Source organism: Haemaphysalis longicornis, unplaced genomic scaffold (genome assembly GCF_048455015.1).
Source record: "Haemaphysalis longicornis isolate Haplotype H1 unplaced genomic scaffold, Haemaphysalis longicornis Haplotype H1 scaffold_10, whole genome shotgun sequence".
Lineage (NCBI taxonomy): Eukaryota > Metazoa > Arthropoda > Arachnida > Ixodida > Ixodidae > Haemaphysalis > Haemaphysalis longicornis.
The window spans coordinates 80,314,851-80,340,350 of record NW_027526204.1 but is presented as its reverse complement, the minus strand read 5'-3'; the positions used below and the strand labels follow the sequence as shown (position 1 = coordinate 80,340,350).

At 46.2% G+C, this 25,500-nt stretch overlaps 2 long non-coding RNA genes across 2 annotated transcripts in view; one reads left to right on the top strand and one right to left on the bottom strand.

The window, feature by feature from the left end:
• Positions 1–16,140, bottom strand: part of LOC144157823 (uncharacterized) — a 48,085-nt gene extending 31,945 nt beyond the window's left edge. The window contains exon 1 of the long non-coding RNA XR_013319881.1: positions 15,932–16,140. This is a non-coding gene — a long non-coding RNA (uncharacterized LOC144157823). The remainder of the gene's footprint in view (positions 1–15,931) is intronic.
• On the top strand, positions 5,345–11,389 carry LOC144158844 (uncharacterized). Its single transcript, XR_013320187.1, has 4 exons — positions 5,345–6,147; positions 7,581–7,726; positions 7,819–7,941; positions 9,000–11,389. It is a non-coding gene; the product is annotated as an uncharacterized LOC144158844 (long non-coding RNA).
• Positions 16,141–25,500: the final 9,360 nt, after the last annotated feature.

Below are 25,500 nucleotides of genomic sequence, written 5' to 3'. Positions count from 1 at the left end.
ACTTTTTCCAACGGCCACCAGTCAACGCCGTTGGACATCAAAAGCGTGACGTTAGGCCTAATCTCCTATGTTTAGGCTTAACGTTATGTAACATCCAAGCCGAGCCCTGCGACGTGCCAAGCAACGTCATACTCGTTATACGTCGAGCTGCGGTTACCGCTTTGCGACGTTGAAATTCATGGCGTCACGTTAAGCTTAACGCCGGCTGCCGCACACGCGTCCCTCCTTCGGCTGCTCGTCAACTTTCACGCAAGTGGGTTATAACACAGAAAATCCGGGAGGGTCGAGAATGAGGCTTCGTGAATGAAGCTTCAACCAGTTCACGCGAAATCGGCCCATGTAGGCTAGTAGTGTTTTGGCACCAAAAAAAGACCCACGCTGTCGCTGTTTGGCAAACAAATCCCGGAATTTCCCGTTATTTAAATCGCGGTCTACACACGCAATTTATGGCTTCCCGTGAAAAAAAAAGAGCCCTTTGGCGTGCCAACGCAGGTATTTGTTGTGCCTTGCCCCGTTTATTCTACAGCTGATGTTGTCGCGAAGTAAATATTGACCATTGTTTTGCATGCATACTGTTGCGATGCTATGTTTTCTTGGAATATTTTGCCAGAGAACTACACCAAAGAAAAAGAAAAGGAGACTTCACATCACGCTGTGAAACATTCGCGCTTTGTATTCATTCGATACTCGTTCAGTGCCCCGTGACATTTCTCGTTGGTGTTGTGATGGCATGTTCTGGCCTTGCATAATGCCGCTTGTCCGGCCAAAATTCCCAGCCACCTATAAGTCAACCTAGTTGTACATCTTCGGGGGAACGGGGTTTCTTCTGCCTCTGCGGGGTCTGTATACATGCGACGCAAATTGCTTCAGCTGTTGTTCTTGAATGCGTCTGTGCTTGTGCATCAGTTTTAAGGGCCACAGTACAGATACCATTGAGGACAATGACCTTAAAACTGATGCACAAGCCCAGAACCATTCAAGAGCAATAGCTGAAGCAATTGTCCTCAATGGTATCTGCACTGTGGCCATAACAACTGCCCTCAAATTTGAGGGAAGTTGTGGCCATCATGCAGAGGCCATAGTAGTTTTAAGGGCCACCCTTAAAAATGATGCACAAGCACAGACGCATTCAAGAGCAATAGCTGAAGCAATTGTCCTCAGTGGTCTCAGCACTATGACCACAACAACTGCCCTCAAATTTGAGGGCAGTTGTTGTGGCCATAGTGTAGGGGCCGGCAGCCTGTTGAGGTGGAGGGCCCAGTTGCGTGAAGCCGACACGGCGGTGGCCGGACGGCAAATCTGGGGGCAAAAAGACCAGACTTGGCGAATTGACATTAACGTACTAGACTGGAATATAAAGCATGTTTATTTTCAGCACGCATGTCCCAATGTTGCTAGGTGTGAAGATGGAGGACAATGCCAACTGGAGACGATCTTTCTTTGTTCCTGTATAACCTGAGGTCAAAACTGCCATGTCGCTCTTCAGATAGGAACTTGACAAAAGGAGGGGGTTCTGATGTCGTTGCGGGCGCCGCATAATACTGCCACGCGGCCACAGTTTGCCGACTCCTTCTATAGTGTCTGTCTCACATAACCTGCCCTACTTCTCTTTCGACATCCCAGTGCTCTTCTATGTATTAAAGCGAAAACAATGTCTTTGTTGTCCACTTGTAGTTTGGTGGTAAATAGCCTGGCTACATAACTTTGTTTGTGCGATCTGTAACATGAGCCATGAAGCGCCGCATTTAAAATACGCGCCGGTATTCCTGAAAAAAAAAGAACAAGAAAGAAACGAAAACGGGCGCGAGGAAACGTGGCATTTTGCGAGTGTAACTTCGAGAAAAGGACGGTGCGCTTTTGGCCGTACGAAGCGGCAACGTTATGGTCGAAAGAGCCAAACTAAACGCTTCGTGTTTTAGTCGACTTTCTAATAATTCAAGTTTAGATAGCAGCGAGTGGCTAGCGGCTAGCAACTGAGGCGGCTTATTCGAGCCTGTTATTGAACCACTCGGCTAAATAAAGGTCTGCTGGACATGCTTGTTCACCGTAAAATAGTAAAGTAAAATAGCGAAGCATCGCAAATACGATCGTCCACGGGGTTAGCCGGAACATCATATTCTATTTTTAGCGTTCCATAACTCGAACATTATGACGTCAAATGATTCAAACAAGTGTCGGAGACTTGAGTGACACCTGTAAATTCACAGCAGTGCAAAATTTGAGGCTAAATTCCCTCTTGTTAGAAAAGGAGAAGACGGTAAGTGCGGAAAGCGTTGCTCCAGCTAAGACGGGGGACGACAGTGCAATCTCTTTTTCTTTCGTGTTCAGCAGGTTTCTAGACGGAGGGGGTTCGCCGTTTTCTTTTATAAATAAGTATATTTCTACTAGCCTCCCTCAAATACAATGCGACGAAACCTTCGCTTCAGTCTAAAGATTTCACCTCGCTGCATGCCTGAACCGACACCGACAAACTCAATCGCCTCATCCGGAAAGCAACCAAACAAGCTTTGGGCCTCCCGTCTACGCCCACACTACTCAACATGGGCGATCATGGACCTATGACGGCGGGCAAACGAAGACACCAGAGCTGCCAAAGCGTCTGGTTGAGAGGAAAGGCCACGCAAAATCAATACCAAGCCTCAGGTCGATGACCATTAGGCAACGGTTGATAACAGTTAAGGTTGATATATCGATTTCGTTATAAGAGCCCGGGCAGCCAGGTTCTTGGAGAATTCGCTCAGCGTGCCTTTCATTGAGAAGTGTACTAGCCGCTTCCAGATAAACTTTATACGATTTCTAGATTATCAACATCATCACCATAATAATAATATTCATCATTCAGCCAGTGTCCCCTCAAGGGCGAACACCTGTCCTCTTCTCCTCCGTCCATTACTCTCCTGCGATGCCCTAATCCATTCTTTCCCCCCAATATTCGGATTTCATCCTTGAATAGATTTTATGGTACCCGCCGCGGTGGCTCAGTGGCTAAGGCGTTGCGCTGCTGAGCACGAGGTCGCGAGTTCGATTCCCGGCCGCGGCGGCCGCTTTTCTGATGGAGGCGAAAAGCAAAAAACGCCCGTGAGTACGAGATTTCGGCGCACGTTAAATATCCGCGGGTGGTCAAAATTAATCCGGAGCCCTCCACTACGGCACGCCTCATCACCTGCGTTGCTTCGGCGCGTTAAACCCCACAATCAATCAATCAGATTTAATGGTCGTCCCCTTGTTATAGTCCCGCCTCTAGAACAGAGTCCCGACTCTATTACCCTGATAATATCCGCCAGTTGTCGGTTCTCCGCGTTACGTGCCCGTTGACAAATTATCGTCCCTATCGTGCGATTAAGGATCCGTTACCATACAGATGTTCTACTATGCGGAGGCATCAACTAGAGAGAAAGAAAAAAAACTTTATTCCTAGGAGATGTTGGCTTTTTTTTAATAACTTAAGGAAGCCAAAAAGGGACATACAGTATTTGCCACCAAAGAGTTGGGGAATGTTAGAGACGACCCCTCCAGATAGTAGCACATAGTTGAAGCCTGTTCAAAAACGCCCCAACTTGTACAGGCTTCAACTATGTGCTACTATCTGGAGGTGTCGTCTCTTACATTCCCCAACTCTTTGGTGGCAACTATGTCTGCCTTTGGCTTCCTTGGGTTATTCAAAAAAGACAACGCCTCTTAGGATGAAAGGGCTGAGGTGAGGGATGCAAACTAAAAAAAAAAAAAAAGATGGCGTTGGCGAGAGCGAAAAACTGGGCAGCAAATTCGAGTTGCCGTGCCAGCGTGCATCTCCCGCCGCGCAACGCAGCGGGAACAACCATTGTTTAGTGCTTGCGACATGTTGTAAGGCGCAGGATCAGGTCGCCTGGCGCTTGATCCCACTCCGTTTCTTTGTCTCCAATTTTAGTTCTGTCCCCACTGCTTCTACACTCTTAATCTGGTTCCATATAAGCTCCAGTTAACAAGGGTGATCCATATATTTTATGTGGATCCAAACGAAAGAATAACTGGAACGAAGCATATAGGTGGATCTTATCTGGAACCGTCAGCTTGTTTTCTTTATGTTCGTGGTTTTTATCTGGAACCGAAGAAATGGGGTCATGCGATGTCGGCTGTTCCAGTTACTGTTCCACTTATGTCCCAGTAAACGGTTGGGGAGAGTGCGTTTGTATATTTTTTGCTCGTGTCTTGTTCCACATAAATCGTGCATGGCAGTGAAGTATGCTCTCTTTCATGCATCAACTGGAACAATGAACCATATATATTAGGTGCTTCTTGACCCAAGATGCACTTGCGCGTTTAATATACACGCGCACACCGCACATAAAATTTAATGAACTTCGCCGACATCTATGAAACTGCCTTGCAGCAGTTCACGTTCATAATGCGGCTAAGCTGTAGTTTTAGTGATGTCCTTTGACAGAAAACGAAATCCCACTTTTTTGTCAACGCCGTACAAAGCATTAAAAATGTCGAGAGGAGGATATCTTAGGCAAAAGAAGAAATTGCAGGAACCCATTTCCAGGTGTTCTGCGGCACCCAAACCACTTTCGTGAACATCGTATTTTTCTAATTTGGGGCGTCAAGTGACAAGTATACAAAATCACCAGTGACTTCAATTTGAGAAGGACTAAACGTCTTCCCTTTCCCCGTCTGCCGTTCGGGCAAAGCCATAGCTGCTATAGCGCTGAAGAATTCGTGGTGCTTTTGTGAACATCTTCATTACGAAATACTTATTGAGGCAATTACATTTTATGCATTTGGTTTACAAAGTTTCGCAGAAACGGCAGTTTTTGTTCAACACTCAGTCATCATCTCGCTGTGGTGTAGTACGCGCTCAATGGTACTTAGTCCACGTTACTTATGTTGTGATGGGGTACATACATAATGGTAACCGACTGCGTCACATTTTACACCGCACACATCATGCTACGCATGCAGTTATATGCTAAGAAGTTTGTTTTTGTATTTTGTCTCGTCCCGGCTATTAATTTTCACAAGCAAAAACGAAAGCCTCTTTGCAGGAGGAGAACGACACAGAACCCGGAGAACTAAATCTACCCCGCGGCATCTGCCTTACATTCTGTATATTTATACTGAAATGTCATTCTTATTTCAAATTATGCATTGCAGTATCGCGAGAATTCGCAGTGTTACCCTAATGTTGTTACTTGCCATAGTAATTCAAGTTCACCGAATGACCTGCCTTCTCCTCCTGGTCCCCCCGTTGCTCTTTTCCTGCACTATTGGTGTTCATGAAGACAAACTGCTAGAAAACGGGAAGGTGTATTATAACTCGCTTATTAGCGAGTAATCACACTGAATTCACTATACGGAAGTAGTTTTCTATAACGTGGATATCAAAGAGCGTCGCAGTATATATTTTTGGTATTGGAAAGACTTGTTGTCAAGAGAACGCAGTCAATAAAGAAGCGTCGTTTTGTTTTCACTGCAAAGAACGAAATAAAGCTGTCATCGAAGTTTATGCACACATACCGCACGCGCTCACGGCCCGCGGCGAGAAACAACTTTAGCCCAACTAACGTGTTAAATTGGCTAATATCTGAGCTCTTTGTTCCAGCCTCAGAGCCGCGTAGACGTCCGCTTAGAGGCCTACTCCCATTTTCCGAAGCAAATATAAGCGATCACGGGTGCCGAGCTTGTGATCTCTTCCGCGGACTGGTCACTGGCCACGGCGTGCATCGCCCAAGGCACGGAGGAAGAAAAAGTTGGCCGAAACCATTACGAAACGACCGCCACTTCAGTGCGGCATGCCGTGCGCATGCGTTGACAGCCGCAAGGCAGCGCCGCTTGCGTTGATGCATGGTATAGTGGGACGGCAACGGGTACAACGACGATGAGGGAAAAACGGGACTGCGTGAACACTTTTAACGACAGCAGCGCCCCTACGTCTCAACGTTTTTGCAAGCTAGTTTTTGTTCGTCCGCATGCAGCGCCACCAGTGGCCTTCTATAGCGGTGTTCTTTATTGCTCGCGTTATGCGCCTGATGTACTAAATGAACTGTCGGTCAGACTGGCGGGAACGGTTACCAGTTTGGCTGTGGCGTGAAACTGCGGATTTCTTCATGTCCTCGGGCTGTATTTACTGTTCGACAAAGTGAAGTTTTGCCGGGAGACGCAAAAAAGGTCAGTGCTGCTTATTTATGTTCTGGTAACGGTTGTTGTTCATTGACTTGTTCATCACTGCGTCTGATAAACGTGCCGCTCCGCTGCCTGTTCGATGCGAGAAACGTTTGACTGCATACGTTAACTAGTGCTATTTAGAAAGTTGCTGGTGCGCGCATTTCTCGAGTCTGCATGTCCCCTTATGGTGTGGTGTTGCTTAGTTGTATATTGACGGTTGCTGTACCTGTCAGCAGTGCTGAATCTTCTCGAGTTAGTCGCACGCTATTGTCTCGCGCGCACACACTGCACGGCTTGTTTGTCGGAGCGTCTGTCTTTAGCCTTATCGGTATTTTCAAACTTCCGTGTTAATTGCGTTGTGTTGGTCTTCTGAGAGCCATACATTTGCTGTGCTAATCACGCTATTCCGCCTAATGTTGATGTGCGTTCAAGACGTTGGCGGCAGCACTGCTTACGTTTATCTGTGCTGTGTGTGTAGTTGTTCCCCGTTTCTTCCAATGCCTTCGATGAATTCAGATGGTCTATTTACACTAGTCAACTTTAGTTGGCTCCCTGACGTGTAGTGAAATGCAAGGGAAAGTGGTTGTCTGAGCAGCAGCGTAGTAACAAAACGTTCCTTTTGTGGAGGGGAAGTCAGGTGGAAACACGCAGAAAGTGTGGAGCCGTTTCTATGCTGTCAATGTCAGTGGTAACCTGAGACCTCTGAATAATTACCCATAAAGCTCACGTGTGGACTATTAGAAGTTTTAACGTCACAAAGTAATTTTCAAAATAATTCATTCCTGCTATTTTATGCTATCAATGTCAGTGGCAGCTAGAGAGTTGGAATAATTTTCGAAACGCTCAGGTGCAAAGTTGTTGAATCATGATGTGCACCAAACATTAATCCATTTTTGTTCTCCTTTGAACGTAGAAATTATACTGCAAAAGCAGATTGCTACATTCTGTATTCATACTCTATGACCTGTTCAGAAAGAGTCTGTGGCTGACTGTGGAGACATTTGTCCCTCCACTGATAGGTTGTGACAAATGTTTTTTTCTCTGCAAAAAAAAAAAATGAAAACAAATTATTTCCATTCTTTACATGCTCCTGCGAAGTCATGGCTGTGGCATTTACTGGCTGAAGACATCTTCGGCATGCTGAAGGGTCGTCGGGGAGAGTGCGGCGGATTATGAATGCCCTGTGGAGCTCATAAGCCACAAAAGAGTACCTTTTGGGTCGTGCATATTGTGCAGATATTCACCAGTTCGCATAGACTGGTATATTTTTATATCTCAAATTGTTTAGGAAGAAAAGATTACCAGGGCTTCCGCTGTAAAAAAGACATTCGACTTTCGTGGAACGAATCAGACATTGTTCAATATTTTCTCGTGCTCCCTGAGTAAAGCAAGGCATAAATTTATTCTCTGATATTTTTGTACTGTTTATTTTCTAGGCAATAGGGTGAAGATAGACCTAAAACAGCTGTACAAGGAATGCATATGGCCATTTTAATTGTATTTGGACGCCTTCTTGGAAGTGTATCATCAGAAGGCAACAAATTAAAGCTCTTGCACGGGATGAAATCATTGCATTCTACAAGTAAGTACGCACTGCCATTTTTGGGTCTTTCATGGCGTGTTTTTAGGTAGTTTCTTTGTGACTAATGGTTTGAAACTTGAACTTCTTTTCAGTGACAGCTTGGCCTGTGGCTCAAGGTGACAGTAGGAGCTTTTCGGAACACGTTAGCGAAACTTTCCTGGAAGTGCACTTTGAGACGTCCCTGGCAGAAACACCCGGGTCATAATTTTGGTTGGGTAAGCTGGCATTTTGTTTTTGCGGGACTCAATTTCTGGGCCTGTTCATCCTAATAAAATCTCACTGTTAACACGTTATCGTGAACGCCAATATTGGCCATTGTGTTCACATTCCGCCTATTACGGATGCTCCAACAGTGGCAAAAAAAAAACACTATTTTGTATTTAAGTTTTGTAAATATTTAGCTTTTACAACTTGAGAGTTGTTGCTGTGATTTGCCAGCACCACGGACACGCCCAACGTGGTTGCTGCTACAACAATATGGTGGCAACTGACGATTTAAATTTCCCGCTTTTAATACGCACGTAGCACCAATAATACTCCCAAATACAGCCGTAGCATGAGTAATGCTTGCATTGGATTTTGACAGGTGGTTAAATAAGGGGTAATTTTTTAAGGCAATTGTTTAGAGCACAGAAAGTGTCGTCTGCAAGAAAATGTGCTATAGTTGTGATTTATAAGAAAATTGTGCAACAGCCTAGTTCAGCATTAGTCAGCTCAACTTCTGCCTCATACCACTACGAACCATGGAGGTAATACATATCGAGAGGGAAATATTTTAGGTGGAACTAATTCCCCCAAGAATTTCTGCCACAGTGCGATATTTATGATTTCCTATGACTGGCCATTTATTTCTTTGCGGTAGAAACATCGTTTTGCTGTAAGTTATATTAAGCCAGCCTGACTACAGCATTCTAGGGAGCACATTATACAGTACAGAGAACATTTTTTGCAGAGAGAAGGTGTGTAAAATATAATGCCGAAAGGTGATTATAGTAATTATTATTTGATTTATTTAATAAACGAAACCTCTCAAGGATAAAAAAACCTTATATTCAGGATACCGAGGCAGCAAGGTGGGATACTTTACAGAATCAGGGCAATTTCATTGATTGTCTGTGGTGATATTGTTTAGCGCACTTTCACCTTTAGCAGCACTCCCAGAAAAAAACGGAAGAAATCACTGATTTTAAATCAATTACTGTGTTATGAAAGGGCCTAAGCAACTCACTCATTTAAAGCAACCATGTAACAAAATATTCTTGTTTCCTTGAAGGTACATGAGGTGAGCAGTAAGTCTTCTCGACGCCCGGTTATTCTGAGAGAAGGAACTGGCGCCATCAATATTGCCCGCAAGAAACACATCATAGATTCGCCGCCTGCATTGTCACTTCAGGATGTGGTCATCCTCTTCGCCACATATGTCATCTTTTTCATCGTGTCATCATGTTCTTATGGTTGTGTGCCTTTGAAGAGTTCTTGGTACTTTTGCAGGGAGTTCTTGGAAAGCATGATAAATTTGACAGTGGCCTGGTGTCATTTAAGTTGGAGTCTTTGTTGAAATACTTGAAGTGTTCAGCTCTACTTGGGATTTTAAATTATTGGTAAAGGTTAAAGTATCTCTTGAAAGGCATGAAGGAGGTCAGATGAAAGGCATGAAGGGGGTGAAATCAGATGAAGAGGTTTAAGTTACTGGCACATGCAAGTTTCATGTCAACTGAACACTGAAGTCGTGCCTTATTTTTCATCATTGGCACAATGCGCAGGCTGACTTTGAATCTATAGTGGGTGTCAATGTAGTTCATGGCACCGCATTGTAACGTCCGATTATTCAAGTGTAGCTCATGAGATTTTTTTTCGTGGCAGTGCTGCTGCTGATGCAAAAGTGACAGTGCTTATTTACGCAGATAGCTTGCGCCTTCATTGATAAATTTTAGTACTGTAAGTGAGCTGACACCCATGCCGTAGAAGAATTTAAAATGTGCTTATTTGGCTTGAACAAGTCTTCTCCTTTGAACAAAGTTTCATTTCTTGCTTGGCGGAAGCAGGGATTAGGTCACAATTACACTGACAGCAAGACGGGAGGGTTTTTATAGCACGCAACTGTGAATTTTACCTAAGGTAAAACGTTGAGGCTGGAAAAAATGCTTTCAAGTCTGCTTTGTAAAACTGGTTGGTGCCTGTATGATTCAACGCTGGCTTGTTTGCTTCTTAAGGATGTCTGACTTGTTCCCGCTTGAATTGATGACGTATATAATTAGTCTGCTTGTTAAATTTTATTATGTGTAACATGCTTCCAGCTACCTGGTTTGCAAAATTATATAATATTCACTCTGGCTTTCACGAGATTTTCGGGGATGAATTATTTTGAACAACTACAAATTGTTTGGTCAAGCAACGTGCCTTAAGTCAAAGGCCTTTTCAGGACGCTCATAAAGTCTATTTTGCCTACAAATAGCTTGATGTTACACTTACGTCTGGTGTCAGGAAACTACTATCTTTAATAATCATGTTTTAATTGTGGCATACTGCCGCATGTGACCTCTCGTGTCAAAATGTTTTATCGTTAATCTTGGCTCGAGCGTTGTTTTCCTAAACTCTTGCACTGCACTGTTGTAGGTTTCTGATAATACAACCGTGTATGGCTTGTTTTTAGGCCTTTCCCTACAATTTAATAGCAAACTGCATTTTCCCAAACAGTTATGCGTAAACACAGTATGGCAAGCGCAATGAGTAATTCCACCTTTGAATTACCTTGGTTTATCTGATAAGACAGCATATTTGATGCTCACTGTTGTATAATGTCTGTGTCAGTGCCGCGGTAGACGCACACGTCTATTTATTTATGAAGCAGTCGACCCTTATACCGTCTTTATTAACCATGTTTTTGAGTAAAAGTGAATATGTGAAAATGCCACCTGGAGCCTAGTGTTATCGTTATGGTATTTATTCCTTGTACGTTGGTCATTTTCTGTGCAATTTAAAATAGACAGCTATTAAAATCTGAAATGTATGAATACTAACACCCAATAAAGTTGTATAGTATGTTGAAAAGCAGTGTATGAGTCATAATAGTTTGTTTCGTGCGTATTTTAATGCAAGTATATTGTTTCTTTTATATGCAGCTGAAACCCAGCACAGGATTCTGCGGGTGAAGCCAAAGAGGGTGTGCCGCTCTAGGTGCCTCAGACCAACTTTTATATAGAACTGTGCTCCGATAGGCAACTGTTGGGAACTGTCAGGGACCACACTGCTGCGGTGGTTTCTGCTTTCCAATTGTTGGTATCACTGCGGGTCATATATCAAGGCTGTGTTAAAATGGTGCTTGCGGTTTCCTGCTGATACCAATGCATCCGCCAGCCTGGCATATGACCTCGGTGTATACCGACAGGAAAGCAGAAATATTGGAAAAGTGGAGTCCCAGGACAGCTTCCCAATGCCTATAGGAACACCGTTTTATATAAACAGCTGGTCTGAAGGTACCTGGAACGGCGCACCGGATAAATTCCATAATCATTTTACATGGATCAATGTTCCAGTAACTTAAACTACCCTTTTATTTGGAACAGTGATCCGCATACTTTTATTTGGAACACCGATCCACATAATTTAGTCGCAAAAATATGTGGTGCACTGTTCCACTTAATTTTCAGGATATGTGGAACACGGTTCCAATTATATAACTGGAACTTTTTTGCAAAAAAGTTCCAGTTACTAAGTGGATCTTACGTGGAACCAGATTATGAGTGTAGTGACTGCTGCTGAAATCGCACAGCTTAGTGCAATTTTATTGCTCTCTTTAAAGTGCCGCCTAAGCATTCCTTACTTTATCGCTCTCTGCGGTTTCTAAAACCGCTCAGAGTCGACGTAACTCACTCGTCTTGACGACAGAGAAGCTAAACGAAATGCAGAGTTTGCTGAATTCGTTTGCGGCGGGTGAAGATGCACTATTTAGCGCTTTCTTCCGGATTGTCTTGGCTAACTTGGCACCGGAAGTAGCCGAAGCCAGCATTCGAAAACGCTGTGCTCACGAGTCACTGACGTCCAAGCCACGACTCACTATGTAGAGTCATGGACTACTGAAATGCGAACCCGGTAATATGAACCAGAGCACGCAAAATAAAAAGAATACTGTTAGCCGAAGTCCAATAAGAGTACACTATTGGTGTATTTGGAAAGTCACACTTTCGAACTTTATTACTGTAATTAAGCGATGCGTCAATTTGACTTGCATGGGAAGAAATCGCGCTATTTGTGCGTTCCGGTTCATATTTTCGTGTTCGCATATCATTTGCCCATACATGTAGTCCGTCGTTGCCGGCCTGGGGTTTGTCGGGTTCTCTCGGATGTATATGTTGCGCAGCAAGGCACTCAAGAGGCACGTAAGACTCTGAAGACACTATATGGTGAAGAGAAGACACTGGCTTGCTGCCTTCTAGCTCCTCTCGGTGCGGAAAGCCCCCCCCCCCCCTTCCCCCCCGGTTTTGTTACCAGTTCGCCTCACCATCTTTCCAGTTTCATTTCTTCGCCAGTCGCCATTTTTACCGGCTGATATTGTTTTCACCATCGCAGAGCACCAAATCTAAATTCTTCCGTTCTTTGCCGCTTTTCTTGTCCTTTGCTTTGTTCGCTGTCTCTCGTGTCAATCTCTTTTTGGCTATCTGACTATGCATCTCCTCACCTCTCTAATCTTCCCGTCCTCCCTACCCCATTCCCTCGTACAATTCCTCCACCGAAGGGTCACCTGCACAAGCTGGAATCGTGGGAGACATTAAAGGTTGCTTAGCTACCTCGAGCTCCCTCTCAATCAATCAATCAATCAATCAATCAATCAATCAATCAATCAATCAATCAATCAATCAATCAGCAGGGTTTGTAGTTGGGCAAGTTGGTATATCATTTAACGAAACAGCGCGATGCACGGGACAAAGGGAAGAAATAAAAGAAAAGACGACACAAGCGCTGCGAAATGTTATCAAAGAGTAGCCGTGCGCAAGATCAGTGAACGAATTAGGTTATTTGCAAACAGAAGGACTGTACGTTACATTCAATGAAAGGCGCTATCTTGACAAGTGTGATATTTCTTTTTCCAGGAGTGCTATTTGAAGGGGTGCTTACACACGAGGTTCCTCTCTTATGTGTCGCAAATGCTTCACAGATTTCGCGCTTGTGCTGGCCCTTGTGTATTCGTAAGATACTACATTTGCCGAACTGTGGTGTACATCGGCAAGCCTTGACGTGTTGAGAAAGCATGCTGCCCGTGCCGGTCTTCAGTGCGTTGCATGCTCCCTTAACCTGCCGTTGATGCAACGCCCAGTTTGTACGACGTACGACTTGCCACAAGGCACCAAGGGGATCTCGTAGACCACCGCTTCCTGGCTTTCGACATGGGGCTTTGGTGTGATTTACCTGGCATCCCTTCTCCGCTGCTTGCTCAATATTCACTCTCCTGCAGAGCCCGCCCAGTTTGTTGGGGGCAGAGAACAGCAGCTGCACACCCGACCGCCCTACTATCTTTTTGAGTTTGTGGCTGACACCATGAATGTATGGAATTACCGCTTTTTTTCTTGCGGCTTTCTTGCGGCGTTTCCGGTGTGGCAGTCTTCCTCATGTCGCTCAAACGTTTGCTGGCTATGCTGCTAAGAAGCTGATCTGGGAAACCAGCGGCTGAAAGACGCTGGACTTGCACAGTGAAGCTGGTCTGAACGATGTGTGCGCAAGACCGGGCCAGTGCATTCTTCATATACGGACGTGGCGACCGCCCTCTTCACAACCTTCGAATGAGCTGATGAGTACGGGAGCAGGGTGTTTTTTTTTTTTTTTTTTGAACGTGGGGCATATGTCCAACACAGGTGTTCAGGGCTCAGTTGAAAACACAGGTCTGGGAATTGTAGCTTCTCACCCTCGGGCTCTTCCTTTGTGAGGTCGAAGTCGCAATACACTGTTGAAAAAATGTTGAACAGTTAATAGGCTACTCCAAGCGCTTGTGTCGTGTTGTCTTCCCTTTGTCCCGTGCATCGCGCTGTTATCTATCAATCAATCAAGGTTATTCGTACATGATTCAATCAATCCAGCAATTAATTAGTCAGCCTATCTACCAATCAATGGGACAGTCAGTCAGTCAATCAATCAATCAATCAATCAATCAATCAATCAATAAATAAATAAATAAATAAATAAATAAATCAATCAATCAATCAATCGACCAATCAATCTATCAATAGATCAATCAATCAATCAAATAATCAGTCAGTCAGTCAGTCCATTCACTCATTCACCAATCTATCCATCTATCCATATATCCTTCCACCCACCTCTTCATCCATCAGTTCACACGTCTATTAATTCATCAATCGACCAACCCATCAAACCTTCCCGCTATCCATCAATCAGTCAATCAATCTATCCGTCCATCAACCACTAAATTCATCGATCAATCAACCCATCATTTAATCTACCATTGCAGTAATTACGTTTTCCACCCACGCATCATTAATTCAGTCTATTCACCAATTAATTAATCAAAGAGTTCATCCATCAATCAGTTGTTTCATTCATCAGTCAATAAACGAGTCCATTCATCAATCAGTAGATCTATCAATGAATCCATTGAAGAATCAACCAGTCCATCAGTAAATTCTTCCATCCATCAACCAACCAATTCATCAATAAGTCGATTCATCAAACAATGCATCCTTCCACTCATCAGCCAGTTCATCCATCAATCAATCTATCAGTCAATCCATCTGTCAATCAATCCTTCTATTCATCCGCAGATCTGGATGCCTCAAATTTGCCTGAAATTTTGCATTTGTACCCCTGAAGTTTCCATTCCTATTTCGACAATGCGGAAATGCATGAGTCATGTTTGTATTAGTAGTTTGAAACGTTCCTCCCTATATATAAAATACTTAGGGTTGTTCATTTTCGGGTATACAACCCGATTTTACCCGATTGTTACACCCCGAACATGTGCCAGCAGAATCGGGTTAAACCAGATTTCTTCCCGAATGAACCTTTTCAAAGTAGAGATCTATAGCACACACTCATGCGCTGATGGTCGAACGTTCGCAACCTGTACTTGCTGAAAGCAATCCCCCACAAGCGCAGCTTTCGAACTCATTGAGTAGTGGCACGACTGTACCACTCACTACCCCAAGCTGGAAAATGCTGCGCTGGAATTGTTGTGCGTATAGCTAAAGGGTGCTGTGATGCCAAGATAACTTTCTCCGAACTGAGATACGTTCAACGGCCGGACAGGTTTCGAATGGAGAGAGAGAGAGAGAGAGAGAGAGAGAGAGAGAGAGAGAGAGAGAGAGAGAGAGAGAGAGAGAGAGAGAGAGAGAGAGAGAGAGAGAGAGAGAGAGATAGAGAGAGAGAGAGAGAATGTTTATTGAAAAGGAGAAGAGGTCGGCCTGAGAAATTGATCTTGGGCCTGCTACTGAATGCCTTCACAAGCTCGATCAAGAGCTCAAGTCCTGGCTCAGTCATGCTCCTCGTCTTCGCCGAAGTCAAGAGACATTGCTACACAGGCTGCGTCTTGGAGTAGCATTGACTCGGAAGAATCTTCACACAATCGGACTAGAGGACAGCCCAGACTGCCTTCTGTGCGGTTATCCTGAGACTATCGAACATTTGCTTAGCGCTTGTCCTCCAAAGTTTCGAATGGAGACCGACATGTTGCACATACAGATGAAAATGCATGTAAATAAGGATGTGTCGAAGAATGGACGACCGGCTGTTCATGAAAAAAATGTTTCATTTCTTAGAAGTTAGCAATGCTCTTTACTGTCATTATTACTGATCTATTTTCAAACAAACACCACATTGCTAGAAAACCTGTGTTTCCCTATTACCATGCATGAACGAACACCAATTTCTGGTGATATAGACTAAGTTTATTATTTCGTACATCTGTAAATTTAACCTGAAAAAACCTGAATTTCGGAATGGCTTTACAACAAAGACCGATTTCTCCCGATTATCAATTTGAAAAATAGCACCCAAATGGGGCCCCCCTGATTTTGGAAAATTTTCAAACCCGAAAACGAATAACCATAAATATACTTCATGTTCAAGCGATTTTCGCTTGTTTTTCGTTGAGGTCGTTCTATCAAATGGCGGACAGGCAGACAGACAAGCAGGCAGGACGGTAGGCCAAACTTCTCGCGTGTAGGTATACCCCAAGAAAGCAACAAAAACACTTACCGCGATTTTCAATCCATCCCGGGACCTCGTGTTCTTCGCCAATAAGTAATCATGGCGCCTATGGGCAGTTGGAATGAATTTGGCAGACGAAAGTCATTAGCCGCGCCTCTTAACTAATTGGCAAATGGGAAATTTCGCTATTCGTCGCAACCCAATTCTAAAAGCGTCGGCATGACTGTGCGAGCCCGCTTCAAAGAACGACCCTTACATTTTCCTGATCTGTTCTTTTATGTTTTGTTTTGTTTCCTACGAGTTAAGTGCGTCTAGCTATACCAAACGAAAAGCGTCCTGCGCGTGTCGCGTGTTTGGTCGTCCTCCAAGTTTTTTTTTTTTTGTTTTGTTTTTTCTTATTAGCGTGCATGGGGTGGGACGGCTGTTACCTGGCATCCTCCTCGCCAGGATGTGCGAAACACGCACGCGCGCAAACTCGCCTTCCGCGTATACAGAGTTCCGCCACGCGAAACGCAACTTGTGGCGAAGCCACGTGCGCTGTCGAGTTGCCTGCTGGTGTACAAACACGGAGTCCGCCCACGCAGTGCCGACTAGGCCCTGTCACGCGTATCCTCCCCGGCTTAGGAAAGCTGTTCGGGGTTTCCCGTTGCAAGGGCAGAAAAGACATAAATATTACAAGTTGAAATTGAAAAACAGTCAACAAACGCCCCCGAAAGTTCCTAAAGGTTCTAATTTAAACGGCTACTCAACAGCTATTTTGAAGAATTGCGATCAGAGGGGGCATTTCAGAGTATATCCCAAGCTGGTTTCATATTCACCAATTTAATTGACAAATTATGACGTTTAGGCGAGATAACATGACATTTACTGTTAATGACGTCTTTCGAATACTGCTGCAAGTCTATTTTGCTAATTTTAGTGACGCATGCTGTACCGCTTGCAAGCTGTTATGCGCTTGAAGTGCATATTCTTGGTCATGGGGGACATGGAGAGGGATGGGCATACTGTGTTGATTGATGGTGGGGTTAACGCGCCGACGCAACTAAGGCGATGAGGCGCGCCGTAGTGGAGAGCTCCGGATTAATTTTGACCACCTGGGGATCTTTAACGTGCGTCGAAATCTCGTACACACGGGCGTTTTTGCTTTTCGCCTCCATCAGAAAAGCGGCCGCCGCGGCCGGGAATCGAACCCGCGACCTCTCTTTCGAATACTGCTGCAAGTCTATTTTGCTAATTTTAGTGACGCATGCTGTACCGCTTGCAAGCTGTTATGCGCTTGAAGTGCATATTCTTGGTCATGGGGGACATGGAGAGGGATGGGCATACTGTGTTGATTGATGGTGGGGTTAACGCGCCGACGCAACTAAGGCGATGAGGCGCGCCGTAGTGGAGAGCTCCGGATTAATTTTGACCACCTGGGGATCTTTAACGTGCGTCGAAATCTCGTACACACGGGCGTTTTTGCTTTTCGCCTCCATCAGAAAAGCGGCCGCCGCGGCCGGGAATCGAACCCGCGACCTCTCTTTCGAATACTGCTGCAAGTCTATTTTGCTAATTTTAGTGACGCATGCTGTACCGCTTGCAAGCTGTTATGCGCTTGAAGTGCATATTCTTGGTCATGGGGGACATGGAGAGGGATGGGCATACTGTGTTGATTGATGGTGGGGTTAACGCGCCGACGCAACTAAGGCGATGAGGCGCGCCGTAGTGGAGAGCTCCGGATTAATTTTGACCACCTGGGGATCTTTAACGTGCGTCGAAATCTCGTACACACGGGCGTTTTTGCTTTTCGCCTCCATCAGAAAAGCGGCCGCCGCGGCCGGGAATCGAACCCGCGACCTCTCTTTCGAATACTGCTGCAAGTCTATTTTGCTAATTTTAGTGACGCATGCTGTACCGCTTGCAAGCTGTTATGCGCTTGAAGTGCATATTCTTGGTCATGGGGGACCGGGAGAGGGATTGGCATACTGTGTTGCTTACTGTTAGATTTATTTCATGTATATCCATATTGACGCATTGCTGGGGCGTCTCACGTTAGAACTTGCATGATTACCCTTGCTAGCCCACCTGCTTAACGTCTTACACATGGGTCTGTGAGGTATTTAAAAGCAAATTAATCAATAAATACCCAGCACATTAAAACCACTCATCGGCTTCCGGGCCAAGCACCTGTGATGTCACCCATTAGGGTGATTGGCCGCTTTCTCAAAATAAATAAATAAATAAATAAATAAAGGAAGAAAGAAAGAAAGAAAGAAAGAAAGAAAGAAAGAAAGAAAGAAAGAAAGAAAGAAAGAAGGAAGGAATTGGGAGTTTACAAAATAGTGCAGGAGGTTCTTGAGTCTTTGTTGGACGCCATCTTTTCTATCCTGGAATGAACTCAGCGTATAAATTGCCGCTTTCACACATTACAAAAATGACGTCATTAGTGACGTCATTTTTGCTTCAATGGCGGGAAATTTCAAAGTTCTGTGTTATTAACAGTTCTTTTTTTTTTCGTAGGAAACAGCAGGCTTTGGTCCAGGCTTGGAGTCGGGCGAGTAACCACAGCCCGGTTATTTAAAATTTAAGAAAGACACGTATTTCAACTTGAGTATTGGCTTAGTACCTAAGAAGGTGGTATGACCTAGGAAGCACTACGTACTTTTCAGAACATGTGTAGTTGCCGCTTGGCCATCACCGTCATGAAGCTGTTTTCGAAAGAAAAGCAACAACGGAGAGGTTTGAAGTGCGAGAGCTGGTTGTAGCGGATTGCTTGGGTCTTCTTTTTTTTTTTTTTTTTCATCTAAGAGCTCACAGATCACCAGAGCGAGAACCGTTATCTCTCATTGCGACCTAAAACGGTAACGCACTATCACCCATCAAATCGTTCCGGTTATCCACTCTATACTACAAAACTCCATTATAAGAACTATTAGGTCATTCAAATTCAAAAGCTTTTTTGTTTCCCAGGAAAAAAAAAAAAGCGTTTCATCCTGTTTGTGACAAATCGAACCCTTTTGGACTACAATATATTTGATTCCTGCGCTGAAATGTTTGTCCGGCAATGTGAAAGGCAGCGCTGGAACCGGCGGGCTTTTCCAGGGCTGACTTGACACCCAGGCCTTCCGATTATGTGTTGTGCGCTGCACAAATCAGCTGCAGCCGAGTAGAGAGAAAGGGGGGTGGCCTATACTGCTGCGTGGTGGTGGCGGCGCGTACCATGTTTGCACAGCGGGAAGTTGCACGGTCTCTCACGTGGCAAAGAAAAAAAAAAAAAAGGCAAGGAAACGTTGTGTTTTGGTTTTTCCGGTCGTCTGTGTCATTTTTTTCCCCTCGTGATTTTCCGTTTTCCCCATTGTTATTTTGATGGCCGTCTGTGTTTTGACGTACGCTGTACCCGCCAGCTGCGTGGCGTGCGCGGCTGCCCAATTACGACTAGCCTCGCTGCGGGACGCGCTACTTCTCTTTCCCGCCTTGATCGCGCGTTTATGGTTTCGTTCCTCGTATTATTCCGTTCATTTTTTCGCCGCGTTCAGGGCGTTGTCGAGGGCTCAGCCACGGCCGCATACAGTTCGCGACGATTATGGTCTAAAGACATGCGAATCATTGAGCCACGCGTCGGCCTCGTCGCTTATAGTCGCGGACGCGTGGCTGGAAGCCATTCCTGCCGGCCTTTGTAGCGCGTGATACGGAAGCTCAGTGTAAGTGTTTCAGAATACGGGACGCTTTTCCTTAAATGTCTGTCATGACGTCACTGTGGCGCTTCTGTTTGCCACCATTTGAGCGCGGGGGCAAAGCCTGCGTTCATCGTTTTGTATATACGCGTGATGCGGGGCCGTGTGTGGCTTACGAACGCGGACCACTGCTTTACAACGCGTGCGGTAATTAGAAGTCCCAGTTTGTATCCTCGCGTTGAGTGAGTGAGTGAGTGAGTGAGTGAGTGAGTGAGTGAGTGAGTGAGTGAGTGAGTGAGTGAGTGAGTGAGTGAGTGAGTGAGTGAGTGAGAGAGGGAGGGAGGGAGGGAGGGAGTGAGGGAGATATTGAGTGAGTGAGTGAGTGAGTGAGTGAGAGAGTTAGTGAGATAGTGATTGAGGGAGGGAGAGAGTGAGATAGATGGTGAGTGGGTGAGTGAGACAGAGACGGTAAGTGAGTGAGTGAGTGAGCTACCGAGCTAGAGAGTGAGTGAGTGAGTGAGGGAGTGAGTTCAAGTACCCGCTTTTCGCTTCCTCTTTGCTGCCTTCACCGAAGCTGCTATTCGTGTTTGAACGAGAAGAATATGACAAGAACAAAGCAGGTACCCTCTGTTCGTGAGAATGTCATCACAGAACCTACTTTCCCTATCGAGCCCAATATGTATTCACTCCAATATTCATCCGCTTTGTCAGGGCCACTGGCTGGTGAGGGTTCAACAAGCGATTCCTGTAGTCCCTATAGCCTTTGGACGGCAGCATCTAAGTTCTCAAAAATTCCACTGCGCAATTGTTCCAATGAAGAAGGGGGATGATGAAGGGAACAAAAGAGTCCGTGGAGTCCCAAACTTGAGCTGAATAACGGTGCCCGCTTACAACAATTTGAGGAAGGTGCACCACGTGATCTACTCAGGGACCCCAACCGTGGGCACAGCTTCAGAAGGCGAAGAAAGCGGGTCCCCTCTTCAAGAGCTCTTACTTAGGAGGTTCCTTACGAGCTCTGCGGCTACATTGGCGTTCCGCACGGCAGCGGTCATTGTCAGCTCGCTGAAGTGGTAAAGCTGGCAGCGGGAGTACCAGGGGGAAGCCATGTTTGCTCTGGTAGCAGTATGGCCTTGGTACTAAGCTTCTCTCTCTCTCTCTCTCTCTCTCTCTCTCTCTCTCTCTCTCTCTCTCTCTCTCTCTCTCTCTCTCTCTCTCTCTCTCTCTCTCTCTCTCTCTCTCTCTCTCTCTCTCTCTCTCTCTCTCTCTCTCTCTCTCTCTCTCTCTCTCTCTCTCTCACTCTCTCTCTCACTGCTGTGCTAGCTTGTGCTGGTAGCGGGAGTACCAGGGGGAAGCCATGTTTGGCTCTGGTAACGGTATGGCCTTGGTACTAAGCTTCTCTCTCTCTCTCTCTCTCTCTCTCTCTCTCTCTCTCGCTCTCTCTCTCTCACTGCTGTGCTAGCTTGTGCTGGTAGCGGGAGTACCAGGGGGAAGCCATGTTTGGCTCTGGTAACGGTATGGCCTTGGTACTAAGCTTCTCTCTCTCTCTCTCTCTCTCTCTCTCTCTCTCTCTCTGCAGTAGCTTGTCGTCCGCTGTAAAGTACATAGCAGTCGACCGGCAATTCTTAGTAATGGCACCATCTCTGACGTTACAAATACTTTTTCCTACTTCTAACTTGCACGTACAGTTTTCCGCATCTGTTTTTCCCATCATCAACATTTATTCTCCTCCTTCGCACGTCACCATCGTCGATTATCGACGAGAGAAAGATTTCTTCGGTAAGGAACTGAACCGAAAGCACCAACAAGGGTTTTAGTGAGACAGATGGGGGGCCCTTCACGTTGACGTCGTGCCAAAGCGGACTCCGAAGATGCGCAACATTCTCCCTCATGCAAATTGCCGCCGCGTGCGTAATCGAGATAGCATCCATTTGTTCGAATGCCACGCTTCGGCTACGACTCGCATCTTTCCGCCGAGGTGGAATATACGGCGGCAATCATCCTTTCTTCTTTCCTCCACACCAAAGTGCGTGCACCAACGAGTGTCACGGGTAACGGATGTCCCGTAGTAGATGCATGGCCGCTTTAATCCACACGTATACGACCTTACCTACAAGAGACGCCCCGGAGCAAACTCGTGGCGATGTTCTCTCATTCTCATTAGCGTCGAATTATGGTCGACTGCGCTGCCTCGAACGGAAGGACTCGCGCACTCTATGGGAAGGGGACAAACCCAAGAAAAGCAGAAGAAAACGAGGAAGAGCAGCCAAGTTCCTTGGAAGCAGCAGCAATCAATGCCACGTGTGGTCAGCGTTATACGTACTCGGCGTGCACGTTCGGTTCGTGTGGATCTGGTGGGCCGTTCCTTCGCATTCCTCGCACCCGGGTGCTGTCGGTGGGAAGCGACCGAGACGAGGAAGCCGAGTGCCGCACTTGTCTTCGTTAAAAGGAACCGAAGGAGGCGAATAGCCGTTGCCAAGACGTCGCCACGTGTCGGGCCTCCTCCTCTCTGGATCCCGTGTTGGGACTTCTCGTGGAAATTGTCCTTTGTCTTTCGGCGTATTGCCCATTTGTCTGCTCGGAGAGTCAATTCTCAGTGCCATGTTCCTCGAGGCCCGGCTGGATGAATTAGCCGCCCCCCCCCCCCTCCCCTCCGCCTAACCCCCGCTTTGTTTTTTGTGGAATCTCGCTTACGGTCTCGGTCCATTGCACTGACTTTTCAAGAGATCATTTATGCATTTATGACAGGGCGGTGTGTATAGTGCGCAGTCGTATACACCCACGGCGACGATTTTTTGAAAATAAAAGTGATATGTCTGCCTGTCTGTCTGCTTCTGTGATCGTAATGGCCTGTTAATGCATTTGCGCTGGTGATCCCTCCAAAAAATTGCGCTGGTGATCCCTCCGGTAAATTTATCTCGAAACGCCACGGAAGTGTTTCCTTTTTCCGAGTGAAGGGTTTTCGTAATTCATGCCGCGCAATACCTACTTTGTGATTATAGGAGCTACAAATGCAGCTTATAATCGTGTTCGTCTAAACTTGTACCGGCATCGGTGCACGCTGGTCTACGCACAATTCACCGACAGTGAAACCAAGTCGATCGAAAGGTACCGAGTTCGACCTCCCTGAAAAGAGTTGGCTTGGGTAGAACCTATTACAACTGAGTCCGACATTTCACGAGAGAGATATATATAATACTTTATTTCCTTTAAAAAAGGAAGGGGAAACGGGGGTGGCGGGGAGGCTAAGAGCCGCCTCGTTCCAGGCAGCTTCTGGTGGCCTTCAAGATGAAGTCCGCCAGGCTCCTCTGCTCCTCCAACTTGGTTGCAGTAGTCAGCCACTGTCTAGTGTGATGTGCCCTAACTGGCTTGGTGTCTGGGCAGACCCACAGGATGTGGGTTTGATCCTGCGGTACCTTACAGCGTGCACAGTTTGGGAGGGGTGTGTGTATATGGTTTCTGTACAGGTGAAGTAGAGCTGGTGTGAGAAGCGTGTTTGTTTGGGCTTGACGAAGGGTATTTCACGAAGCCGCTATCCTCGCCCACCACAGGCCCGGATGAGGTCAGCGCTGACTCGATGAAGTCACCCTCCTTACCAGCGAGAGGGCTGTAGGAGCACGGCAAAAGAACATCGTTCCTGCAAGCCCCACGACAAGGCCGGGTGCGTGGCCCCTTCCGCGCGCCCAAAAGCGGCCACCGGAAATTCGCGCCCTCTTCGTTATCACGGATCTGTTGGGGTATGGGCCCGGCGCACCGGAAAAGCGATAAGCCGCGGGCCCCGTGGAGGAAATGCGACCAACTCCTCACACCATGATTGCGGCAGGGAAAGCCACACTACCGAAATCATAGACCCGGTAGACTACTTCGCTGCGACGTTGCGGTCCCCAAGCTGCGATTGGCTACCTCGAGCTCCTGTCGGTGATGTAATGAGGTCCTCAACCAATCAGGGCGTGGCGTTTTGGGTGGGCGTTTCTCTGACGCTTGAGTGTAACGGCACAGGCCTTCTGTGTGGGGGGTGTTGTTTCTCCGCTAGGTGATGAGTATATTACGGTTGCAAACGGACCGGGAGAGCAGTGGCTTAGGAAAAGGGATTCTGTAGCCTTTTGTTTGCAAACAGAGCAGCAGCGGGCGTTGAACGAAAGCGGGTATACATTCAACACCTAGCTATAAATAGGCGGCCACGCTTTCACCTGCCTTGATCGCCGCCACGCCGTTGCGTCGCGCTTTTTTGCTCCTTCTTTCTGAGCGACGGTGAAGCTGCGTCGGCCAGCGGTAAATATAAGCGCGAAAGGTCAGCATGACATGTGTCGTTTGTCTTCCCCTGTAAATCGATGAGGGGCAACACGCGAGTGACTGGACTTGAGGCAGGAATCAAGAACCATGGCGGTGGTACTGTTTCTATAATCTCTGGATGTTAGAAACGGGGTTTTTGCGGACGTTAAACATGTACAATCTAAGGCTATCCCGTGGTTCGGCTTCATCGCAATGAACTTGAAGGACGAATCCATGCCGCCTACAAAACTAAATCGGCGAACGTCAGAAGAGTGCCCGCCATTTGACCGAAAAATGTGATCAGCGTTGTGGCACTGCGCAGTGCAGTATATCATGCTTGCATTGCGTAATACCACTTCCGACGATTTTATTTATTTATTTATTTATTTATTTATTTATTTATTTATTTATTTATTTATTTATTTGTGAGAAGTTCCTACATCGTCCATCGGTCATTGTTTTACGGAGGATAAGCATGTTATAACCTGAATCGTAATCATACATAACAGCTAAGAAGCGAAACGAAGCATTGAGTGAAATCTTTAGCTCGACCTCTTCTTTTGGGGAAATCCCATTACATTCGTGGATTGGTCAATTAAGTGCGTTGCTGTGAAGCTGCACCGCAGGATTGTCTTAGAGTGATACACGGATTTGAATATGCGTCTTCGATAGTCGGCGTAACTCGCAGCGTATACGAAGCGATAAGATAGACTATTTTGCCATGGTGCAAACTAAGAAGGCTGCGGAATTGCGCATCACACAAGCGCACTGGATCTGGTTCTTTCGTTCGCAGACACCACACGCCCAAGGACGCGGGTTCGATTCCCGGCCGCAGAGGCCGCTTTTCTGATGGAGGCGAAAAGCAAAAAACGCCGGTGTGTACGAGATTTCAGCGCACGTTAAAGATCCCCAGGTGATCAAAATTAATCTGGAGCTCTTCGCTGCGGCACGCCTCATCACCTGAGTAGTGTCGGCACGTTGAACCCCAAAATCAATCAATCAATCAATCAATCAATCAATCAATCAATCAATCAATCAATCAATCAATCAATCAATCAATCAATCAATCAATCAATCAATCAATCAATCAATCAATCAGACACACCCATATTGCTGAAGGAAATGTCCTGGCAAGCGCGCTTACAATGCCTTCGTCCTGTTGTTGTTCGGCCGAGTGAACCTAGGAGGAAGGATACGGTCACCACCGCAATTAACCGGCTTGTACCGGCATCAGCGTCATAACCATCGAACGCGCGTCAGCGCGCAGCGCCTGCCGATGCACTTTCCGCGCGCGCACAACCCGCCTCGGCCGTCGCGCCCACAATAATCACACCCGCGGAGTGCGCGGACACTCCAGGCAACGCCGGACACATGCCCGACGGCTTCGTGGTCAAATGTTCCCTGGGACGGACAAAACAGAGCCCACGCACTCTCTGCGATCCTCGCGGCTACCCCGCCTTGAAACTCTTTATAACGGCGTGTGCCCAACACGAAGCTCCGTGCACTCAACGTTAGAGCGACAGGGCATACCGCGCGGTATCGGGACCTCGACTGTAATCGCACCATTTTTAAAGCGAAAGCTCTTTTAGTGAGACTGATGTCGTTCTGTAAAAAAAAAAAAAAAAATGCCGCCATCTCCACGAAGTGAATGATGATGAGAGGGGCGAAGCTAAAATGCTTATCGGTAAAAGC